Raw genomic sequence first — 10,134 nt, 5'->3', positions numbered from 1 at the left:
CAGGGAGGGATTTTGTAAATGCCTCTGCACATTTCTTTTCAAGGTCTCATCTGAAAACATCATCTCTCCCCATGATTAATACCTGCCGTGCTGCAGTGCTGTCCACAAGAATTGTTCAAACTGACCTAAGGTGAAAAAGTCTGGGGTTGTAGCAGTGGAGGGGAGCACCCAGGGCACTGACTCCACTGCTGCCACCGAAGCCTGTGGTTAAAGCTGGGCAGGAGATGGAAGGTTTTATGACAGGTTTTGACGTTGTGAAATATTACCTTTCTTCTGTATTGCAGGAGAGGAGTTTCGTGAGGAAAATGGTTTGTGGATGTCTCGGGTCAGTTGAAACATTTTTATTTCAAGTGCTTAAAAACTAGATTTCTTTACAGTGTACCAAATATAAAAACTGAAATCACAATCTGAAAACTAAGTTCTGTGACTCTGGCCAGATCTGGTAAACCTTTCAGTGTTGATGGAAAACAAAATATTCCAGCTGATGTTGACTCTACTCATATCTCGCTGATCAGCTTTTCTTGCAAACCTTTGTGAGAAATATTTAGATTTCTTATCAGAATCGAGATCTGTCAGAAGGATATCTACCCTTAGGCCAGCATGAAGCTTGCTCTTAGCTGTCTGCTTTGGGTGCTGCTCCCGTTTGCTCTCCAGGAGAGGAACAGTGTCCTCCGACCGTGGCAGAGTATTTGCTGCAGAGGTAGCAGAGCGACAGCTGTTCTTGGCTGGGGATATGGGGATCTCTGTCACTGTAGGGCATTTTAAACTCATTTACGACAACAAATGCTTCTTATTACCGGTATTGGGTTGCTATGGATGTGTAACTGTCCTGTAACAGTACTGAAAGGATCCATTTTTCCATACCTGAAATGTCTCAATCATTCATAGGACATTTATTGGGAATAAATACAGCAAAGCTGTGCCGAGCTTTTAGCTCCAAGAACATCAGGTGGAAACCTGGTGAAAGCTTGGGTTGAGAAATTTATTTTTTTTTTTATTCACCAGGGACATAGTCTTTCTTTCTCAGGGAAAGACATGGTCTTTCCAAAGCCATTGGCAGTGAAAGCCATCACTGTTCAGTTGGATGTTTAACCAAAGGTATATGTTCACGCTGGAGCCCTAAACCCTCCTGAGCACAACCGTTGCCTCTCCCGAGGGTTTGGAACTGCTGTGGGTACCAGGGGCATCACCGTGGTCCCATCAGCCTTTCTTTCTAGCACCAGACTGACAGAAAGGGTCCCCTCTCTCCCCAACAAAGATAAATAGACTCTTAGGTATAGAATGCATTAAAGATGATAATGTGCTGTTAGATCGTACCTCTGTGTCTTTATCACTGCTTTATTTGATCAGAGAAAGTATTCTCTGGGGGTTTATTTGACCAACTCACCTTCTTATACTGCAGGGGAAGGGCTGATCACCCAGCATTCAAACCTCGACTGGGGGGAGCAGAAAAAACCCCAAGTGCCAGCACTTCCACAAATTAAGATACAGGATTTATTGACTGTTTTTGACTCCTATATCCCAACAATCTCCCCTTCTGCCAGAACATCTCCGAGACTGATCTTTTCTTAGACGTACATCTACCCGTTGACATTGTTTCCAAGATGAACTCACCTCATACATGTGCAAAACAAATCAGATTTTGATCTACTTTCATTATGTTTTGTGAGTCTGCACATGACATAATTTAAATAAGCTTATCCTACTCAGAAAGAAAAAAACCATTCCTACCACAGTTTAGGTAAACCAAGCAATTATTCTGTTACTAAGTGTAATTAATGCCTAATGATTTGCTTTAATTAATAGGACAATCAGCATCTGCTCCTAGAAATAGAGATTAGTAAACCAAGCCGTCTCTAATGTTAGAAGGTAGGGGGTTCTTTTCTACTAAAATCTATTTTTCCACGTTCCTCTCAAAGCAGAAAAGAAAAGCCCTGTGCTATATTCTAAAAACACAATAAAGGGAGGGTAGTATATTTTTGAAAGCATATAGAGAAAATTTCATAAAGTCTTCATGAATTTGTGTGTTTGAGTGAAATCTATGCATCTCTGTCCTTTAAGAAAGAAATGACTTTGATCTAATTCTCTGATAGTTTTTACAAGCAAAGTTACAGCCAAAGCATTTAAGATTTTGCATCCTCTAGGCAGCAGAGGGATCTCCTGGAACAGCAAGTTGAACTAAATAAGAATCTACGTTTGATATTTCTGTGTTGCTGATTACTGCTAAATATTCCCTCAGTTTAGGAAACAATGGAATAGCATTTTTTAGAGATAATAGTAATTTTTCTAAATCTCTTGATTCCCCCCCCCCGTATGGCTGAAGAATTACACCATACAATGAAGCTGCAAGGCTAATCATTCTTTATCATTTTCTGTTGATCCTAAAGATAGAGCTGGAGTGCAGTTAGATGCAAACACTAATCCAATCGTATAACAGACATCCCCATATGGTTAGTCACCGGCTTTGCCTTAAGCCAATCAATAATCACTTTGACAAAGGAAAAATAAATCTGGATTTTTTTTGTTGGAAGGTTGGTTGTCAGTCTTTTGGGCTCTGAATGCTGCACCTACCAAGTGATACCCAGGTGTTACGGACTTCGCAGTCGCCTTAGCATCCACTCAAAAATAGTGCTTGCAATGGCTGGTAGGTAACCAAGGAAATGGTTCTCATCACTGGGATTACTACAGAGCCGAGGATGGAATTAACTTGAGCCACACATCTTGCTTCTAAAAGCCTTTAAAAGAGACTAAACACCTCGTAAATGAGTTGGGCTTTCATTGTAATATGAACAAAAAAAAGTCCCTGAAGAAATGATGTCAGTACGAGCCATTGAACGCAGAGGTGAGATGCAGGCTCACCTGGAGGCTTTTATTCTCCAGCCTGTGGCTGAACATCACAAGAAAGGAGAGTGAGTCCCTAGCAGGCAGCTGGTAAGCACTTGGGTTATTCTGTTCATGGATGCTTTCACAGAAACATTCATCTGCTGTGATACGTGCAGTGCTGAATAGAGTGGAGAGACACCATGAATGCTGAGATTTCACGTGGCTCTACTTCAGCCCCTCTCTGCGTTTGTTTGGTTGACTCCTGTGTTTGGTCTCAGGCCGTGCATATGTCCTCTGTACTAATTCCTCTGTGTCCAGAAACTGTATTTCAAATTCTCTTGCACAGGAATTCATGCTGCAATTGCAGAGGGACCCTGGTGGATCAGGACTGATGGTGAAGGATGATGACTGATGATTAAACTTTCACTGTAAATTCAGTTTAGTCCAGTGAATAATTCTCTAATACCAAATACTCAATATTCACAATGAGCTGCCTTCAACCAGATGGGAGCTGAAACAAAAACATTGCAATAAACTTAAAAAATAACATCAAATACCTGAACGCATGAAGGAAGTGAGACATGCTGTGAGCTACCACACTTACCATGTATTAAATACATTGTATACTGACAGTTATCTTTTCCCTTGGCTTTATTTCCTCTTGGCTTGTATCTTTACTCAGAGGGACTGTCCTGTTTCATAAATCTGCATCAATTACAAGCTCAAGATTTCCAATTACCTTTATACCCTTTTCTTTTTTCCTCCCATCTAATGTGGCTTTACCGTGCCTTTCAGATGTGTGTTTCCTCCTGTTGCTTATCATGGTGGCGAGCTTCAGGGTTTTATTTCACCTTCTGGAATCAAAGCTCTGGTGTCATCTTCTCGTGTCCTTACGGAGGCCCAGAGACACGATGACTGAAGCAGAACGTTTACTCTTGTATCCTCCATTAGAACCAAGTTCTGTCTTTATGCTCCGCCTGTAATATTTTAAAACTAATGGGTGAGTAACCAGATCCTCTTTGCTGTTGTGCAAATCCCAGCTTGAAGCGTTACTCGTTATAACGTACATTGTGGACATACCTAGGAACCTCCAGCAGGACGAAGTAGGAGCTGTGCAAGCACAGTCCCTGCACTAAGGAGCAAGGTCTGCTCACTGTTGGCCTACTGCTAGCCTACTTCACGTGAGTTGCATTACAATATGCAATCAGCTCTGAACTGGATGGTGCGAAGATACTCGAACAGACTCAGAAAGAGCAGAGCAGCGTTTTTGTGACTCTGCACTAGACCCTCTCCATCTATATTGCTTGCACAGTGCCCATATGCAGAAGTGATTTATCTGCGAGCCGGATAATCTGCCGGGCATAATGGCAAGGAAACAAAGAACACTCAGAGTATGTAACGACACATTGACATTTATAGGAACTTTCCCCCAGCAGGTCTTTAAAATAGAGAATCTAAACACTACCAGGTACCACGCACTCAAAATGCCTGAATTTAATGGTGAAAGTTATTTGTAAGACAGTATACGTACTGCATGCAAAGTAGGAACCCAGCAAAAATAACCTGCCCTAAAAGATGCTCAAAATCCAGCTTTTTGGGCAAAGTCTTTCCCAATAGGTATCCTCCAGCTGGAGGATGAGGACTGTTCTGGTGTATGTTCTCTGACAGGCCCCTGCACTCCTCGTTGTGCTGTGGTACAGCTTTTTACCTTTGCTTGTAATTAGAGCTGCTTTTTTGATTGGTCTTGACAGCAGTTTGAAGTGGGTTTTTTGTTCAGAAATATCGCCAGGAAGTATATTCATGGAGGGATGCCAAAGGTATTAAAAGCAACAGGGTCCCACGTTACAATGGAGATATATTCTTGTGTATATTCCAGCGCAACCTTTGCAATATAAAAGCAGAGACAAAACATCTGTGTTTCTTTCCTCCGTTGTATTCCATCCTTCACCACCCTATTCCCTTTGCAGGTTGGTGAGCGGCAGTTGCTAAATATATGCATAATAGTGAAAACCGCTACATAATACACTGTATTGAAAGAGTCCTGCCAGGCTTCTAGGTCAAGGGAAGAAATATCTCTTTTTTTTCCTAGTTAGCTTGTCTTCCTATTTGTCTCCTTTCTCTTTATAAAAGAGCTGATGAGGAAGGTCTCCAGTTGATGGAGCTATTCAGAAAAAGACCTGACATTTTGAATCAAAATTCAAGCTGCCTCCAAACGTCATGTCCCCAGTGTTATTAAACAATAATCAAAGTATAATGAAATTCATATTTACTCTGAAAACAAAATGCATACAGGTATTTGATTTAAGAAAATCCAGCCTTAGAAAAGAAATCTGTGACAAACGGCCGTGAAATGGATAATTTAGGTAGAGGATGAAAAAAAGTAATGTTTGAATCTACGGGAGGAAAAGACAAGAGCCAACAGTAGGTAGAAGCACAGATATTTGTGTTCTGCTTCTACAGAGGAATGAATAGATACATGAGGACAAAGGCTTGGAAAGGGACCCCCATTTCACCAAAGTCCACCCCGGCATCACAAGCAGTTCGGTGAGAGACGTCGGGCTCAGAGAGACTCACGGCACAGCACACCCACCCGTCCCCACGTGCCTCTCTGACATCGATAGCAATTTTAGCACCTCCAGTGTGCTAAATTAACACCTTCAGTGTGTTTAACACCTTTATTGTGTGTCAGTGAGAACGTGGGTGACACTGGGGAGAAGCTTTTACCCTGCACTATGGGTAAAAGCAAAAAATTGTAGCCCTAAACCAATGGCACATGTCCATCTGATTTATGGCACAGATTACTTCTTGACCCCGAGCCTGTCATCATTTTAACCCTGACTTTGTGATAAATCACTGACTTCTTGAGAGATTTCTCAGGATCAGTAGCAGCACCAACTGAACTCACATGAAAGTCCATCCACATGTGGGGGTTTCAGAAGAGGCTGGAGAAAAGTAATCAAAACGCTAAATTTGGCATTAAGGGTGAAAAAAAAATAAATAATCCTCTCAGAGTCTTGTAAATGGTCAGAATTAGCCTCAAAGAGCATTCAAACGAGAGAAGTGCTTTGATATTTGGGTGAGGATACTAAAACTAAAATGTTGAAGCCCTTGCACAGAAGCGTGCCCCTGCCCAGCGCAGGCAAACCCTCGCCTATCTCAAGCTCCAGGGAGATGTATGAGGCAGATCAAGAAGATTGAGGACTTGGGTACTCGGGTTAAAAGTCTCTGTTTGTGGCTTTTGGACCTGCAGATGAAGTGGTTTTGTCCGACTTGCTGATTTCATCCCCTCCTTCAGATGTTCCGTAGTCCTGGCGTGGACCCTGCTGCTGTGGAAATTGTCACAGCCCAAGCTCTGTCCCACTCCCCCGACACTGTGGACAGAGCATCTGTGTAATGTCTCATTCTGGGTGACTACTTTGTCACTGTTTCTTAAAGGTGCTCTTTGTAAGATGATTCCTGAGCTGTAAACCGATCCTGTTGCAGTGGCCAGGTCGGAATTACTGGCGTGCGCTTGGGATTCCCAGGCAACCGTGTCAGGATGTGGCGTGGCTTGTCCTGTCGGTCATGGGTATATAATCACAGAGGATAATGAAAGAGCGTAAAACCAAGCAGGTGAAAAAGATCTTTGTACGTACTGTTTGTCGCCCTTTAATCTGTCACTAAAGAGACAGCCGTGCTGCAGTTATTAGGAGCAGTAACGCAATGAGCTGCAACACCAACGAGGACTGGGAGAGAAGCATTTAGGTGGAGAGCCACAGTTTGCAAAGGCCCTTACGTGTCCCACACGAGTTCACACGGTTTGCCATGACCAGTGACCTCATGTCTTACTGATATAATACATCTCCAAGCAGAGTCATTCAGCAATGGTGACAGCGACCAAGGGTAGTGCAGCTGTGGGATGCTTCCTGACCCACCACCTAACAGGGTCCCTCAGACTTTGGAGCACGGCAGCAAGGTGAGCAGGGTGACTCAAAAGGGAATTACTGCCACGTATATGAGAGCTCCAGGCTGTTGCTGAGACAGGTGAGTCCCAGATCAGTGGCAGCTTATGTGTGAACAGAGTGGATTCTGCAGGGTGCTGCTCAAAAGCGATGATCTTCCAGATTTCTACTGTTAACACCCTTGTGTAAGAGTTTTGCTAAGTAGCCCCAATGCAAAGGCTGTATTCTGCTCTCAGGGATCTGTATGCACAGCTCCCATCAATACCCGTTCACGCTGAACGCATCTGCCTGTTTCCCAGCACCAGGACATCCCAAGGTGATAGCGCTCCACGGGAAGGTTCACGTTCTTCAGAGGCTGGATAAGGAATGTTATTGAGCTAAAGAAAACATCAGCATCCTTAGAGCTACCTGCTGGGCTTCATGAGAGAGCTGACTCCCTCACTTCTTGCCCCTGCCTTGCTTTCCCTGCCTCCCAGCGGCAGGTTTAAAAACCCACAGAGATACGCGTATCTTCAAAGCTTCCAGGGGCAAAACTTTCCTCTGCAGCCTTCGTTGCATGTCTCAGTCTCATATTCACAAGTACAGAATTCATTGTATAACCCACACCCACTCAGCACAAAGATCATTCTTGACACCAGAGGAGAAGTTAATGCATGAAGAAATAAAAGAATATGTAATTGAGATTTGCCCAGAACAGAAAGGAGTGGAGAAATCTGCCACTGCACATCATGCATCTCACTAACAGATACGTATTCATTCTGCTTAAATGTATTCTGGTAGTTCTTATGTGTTCCCTGCAGTTCCTAACAATTATATCTGATCTCTTTGTTAGGGACAGAAAATGTAGACTTAATAAGATGTCAACAGACAAGGAGTATAAAGTAATTGCCCATTAGGCTATAAATGTGTTATAATCATTTGCCAGAGGGAAAAAAAGTCTAATTGAATGAAAACTCTTGATGGTTTCATTATGCTTCTATTAAGAGGCAGTCAGCCCTCCTGATCCATATAGAAGGCTTGACGCTTCTTGCATTTACATCTGTAGAAAATTTGAGGCAACTGCAACGTTACGGATGGATTTGCAGTGACGCAGAGCTGGAGTAAGGGTGAGCAGAGTGGGTCCGGAGCATTTGTGAGTCAGGATGAAATGAAAACATTTACCATGCCTGTGGCTGAGGAAGAAAATTTCAATACAAATGAAAGCAAAGCTGAATAAAATGCCAGAGCTCTTTCCAGCAATGGCAGGAATAAAACAGAATCTGTGTCCAGGGAGAAAGCAAAGTAAAGGGCTAAATTCTGCTTTTCAAATTGCACTGCTAAAAATCCAGGCTAATTATTTGCTTATTAGTTATTAAATAAAACTTCCTTTTCTCCATCCTCCCTACCGCCCAGGCAGAACACAGCTGTCGAAATCCCTTTCTCTCTTTGCCAAGATCAGCCCAGCCTTTTTCCATCACTCACTAACTCCCCCTTTCTCTACTGCATCTTGTTCAAGCTGCTTGTCCTTGCCTTTGTGCCCTGCATAATTCCCACTCTTCCCCACTTCACGTGCTACCCCTCGCGCATCCTCCGTGCCCTACGTACCAACTTCAGCATCCTCTGCATCTGCTTCTCTGCGAATCTCTTGGCATTTTCCCCTCCTGCCACTATTCACAGCTTTCCTGAGGTGCTTCACAAAGTCATTCCCCTCGTCTATTTTCAATACTTTTCGAAGAACCTTTTCTTCCGTGACCTTAAATAAACACAACTCTTGGTGGCTTCATCCACTTACCACATGACAATAGGAATTGTCGCTCCTCCTCTGCATTAGCCTCACTGAATGTGTAGCCCATCCAGCTTGGTGGCTGCTGTGAAGTGGTTTGTGAGCTCCGTGGGATGGGAACGGCGAGTTGGTGTGGGGTCCCACCTGCGTCGTGAGGAACGGCACGTAGATTTGGGTGCCTTCAAAGTAACAGCAGGAGGGTGCCTCTGACTCCGGCTGTGAGTCTTGCAGCCGGGGTATGGTGTGTGAGAGGTGGTGGGGCTAGGGAAGGGAGAGAGGTAGCCGGGACCTTGGGTCAACCTGGGATAGTTGCTGGTCCCCTGCCCATAACGGGAAGCCCTTGATGTCTCATCAGCTCCACCTGCCCACAGACCTCCGTGGGGCCGAGTCTGTGCCCAGCGAGTCCTGATCACAAGAGGTCAGACAGAATGGATACTCCTAAGTTATGCTGTCCCCACAAAAAAAAAAAAGATATATTTGGCTTGTTTTGATTGATAAATGTATTTTTCCAGTGGGAGTAAGCACCAGCATATCATGCCTTTTAAAGGCTGACTTTTCTTAATTGTCCTCCGTGGGTCTCTGAAGCGTCACACACAACTCTGTGAGGATCTGCAGACCACCGATGGGAAAGTGTTTACATTCACTCGTTGGCTTCCTCTGATCAGACAAACTATCAAAGCTACCTGAGCAGAGGTATTTGTGCTAGCTGAAGGCTTCTCTCAGCGGTCAGGGTGCACGCTGGAGGTAGCGAAGAGCAGTGATCTCTTCTGCACAGGCACTTTAAAGTAGCTATAAAGCCAGACAACTGCTTCTTGTGCCTACCTGCACGTATGCAAGATACCGTGTAAATTATAAGACAACGAAAAATCACACTGGCCGTTATTTATGTTGTGCAGATGATGCTCTGGCTAGGATTGTCACCCAAAACAGAGGGAAACTGAATGGCTCTCTGCTTAGCGGTACATCCTTCTGGCCCGAAGCCCTTAGGCTTCCCTGTCTTTCTATCCGTGTACCTACCTACCCAGGCAGTCTGTTGCATACCGAGTCTTTTGCAGACTGGGAATGTAACTAAGTCTGCTTTCACTCTTCTATCAATTCAGTTTTCTTTTTAGTAGATTTGCAGACTACTGGTGTGAATTCGTACCGTTATCAGACATCATTTTAGGAGGCATTTCTTCACGGAAAGGGTCGTTAGGCATTGGAATGGACTGCCCAGGGAGGTGGTGGAGTCACCATCCCTGGAGGTGTTTAAGAAAAGACTGGAGGTGGCACTTAGTGCCATGGTCTAGTTGGCATGGTGGTGTTAGGGCAAAGGTTGGACTCGATGATCCCAGAGGTCTCTTCCAACCAAACCGATTCTATGATCTTTTTCAAAGCCCATGTTTGAGGCTCAGCACAATAAAAACCTGAGTTGTTTATGTAAAAAAAAGTACTGGGTAGATAGTCTCAGCAGTGAAGCTGGTGTTTAGGCCTGTCCAACCACCCACGATTGTTTTGTTAAGGAGAATAGCCCACCTTTTGGTTGGATTTGGTTTTGAGGGAATCACACTGTGTTTCTCCCAGTCTCTGAACTCACCGGCCATTTTAAATCATGTTTTACAGTTGGTT

The sequence above is a fragment of the Cariama cristata genome, unplaced genomic scaffold, assembly GCF_000690535.1.
Source record: "Cariama cristata isolate BGI_N322 unplaced genomic scaffold, ASM69053v1 scaffold6440, whole genome shotgun sequence".
In the NCBI taxonomy this organism is placed as follows: domain Eukaryota; kingdom Metazoa; phylum Chordata; class Aves; order Cariamiformes; family Cariamidae; genus Cariama; species Cariama cristata.
Note: the sequence above shows the minus strand (reverse complement) of the source record.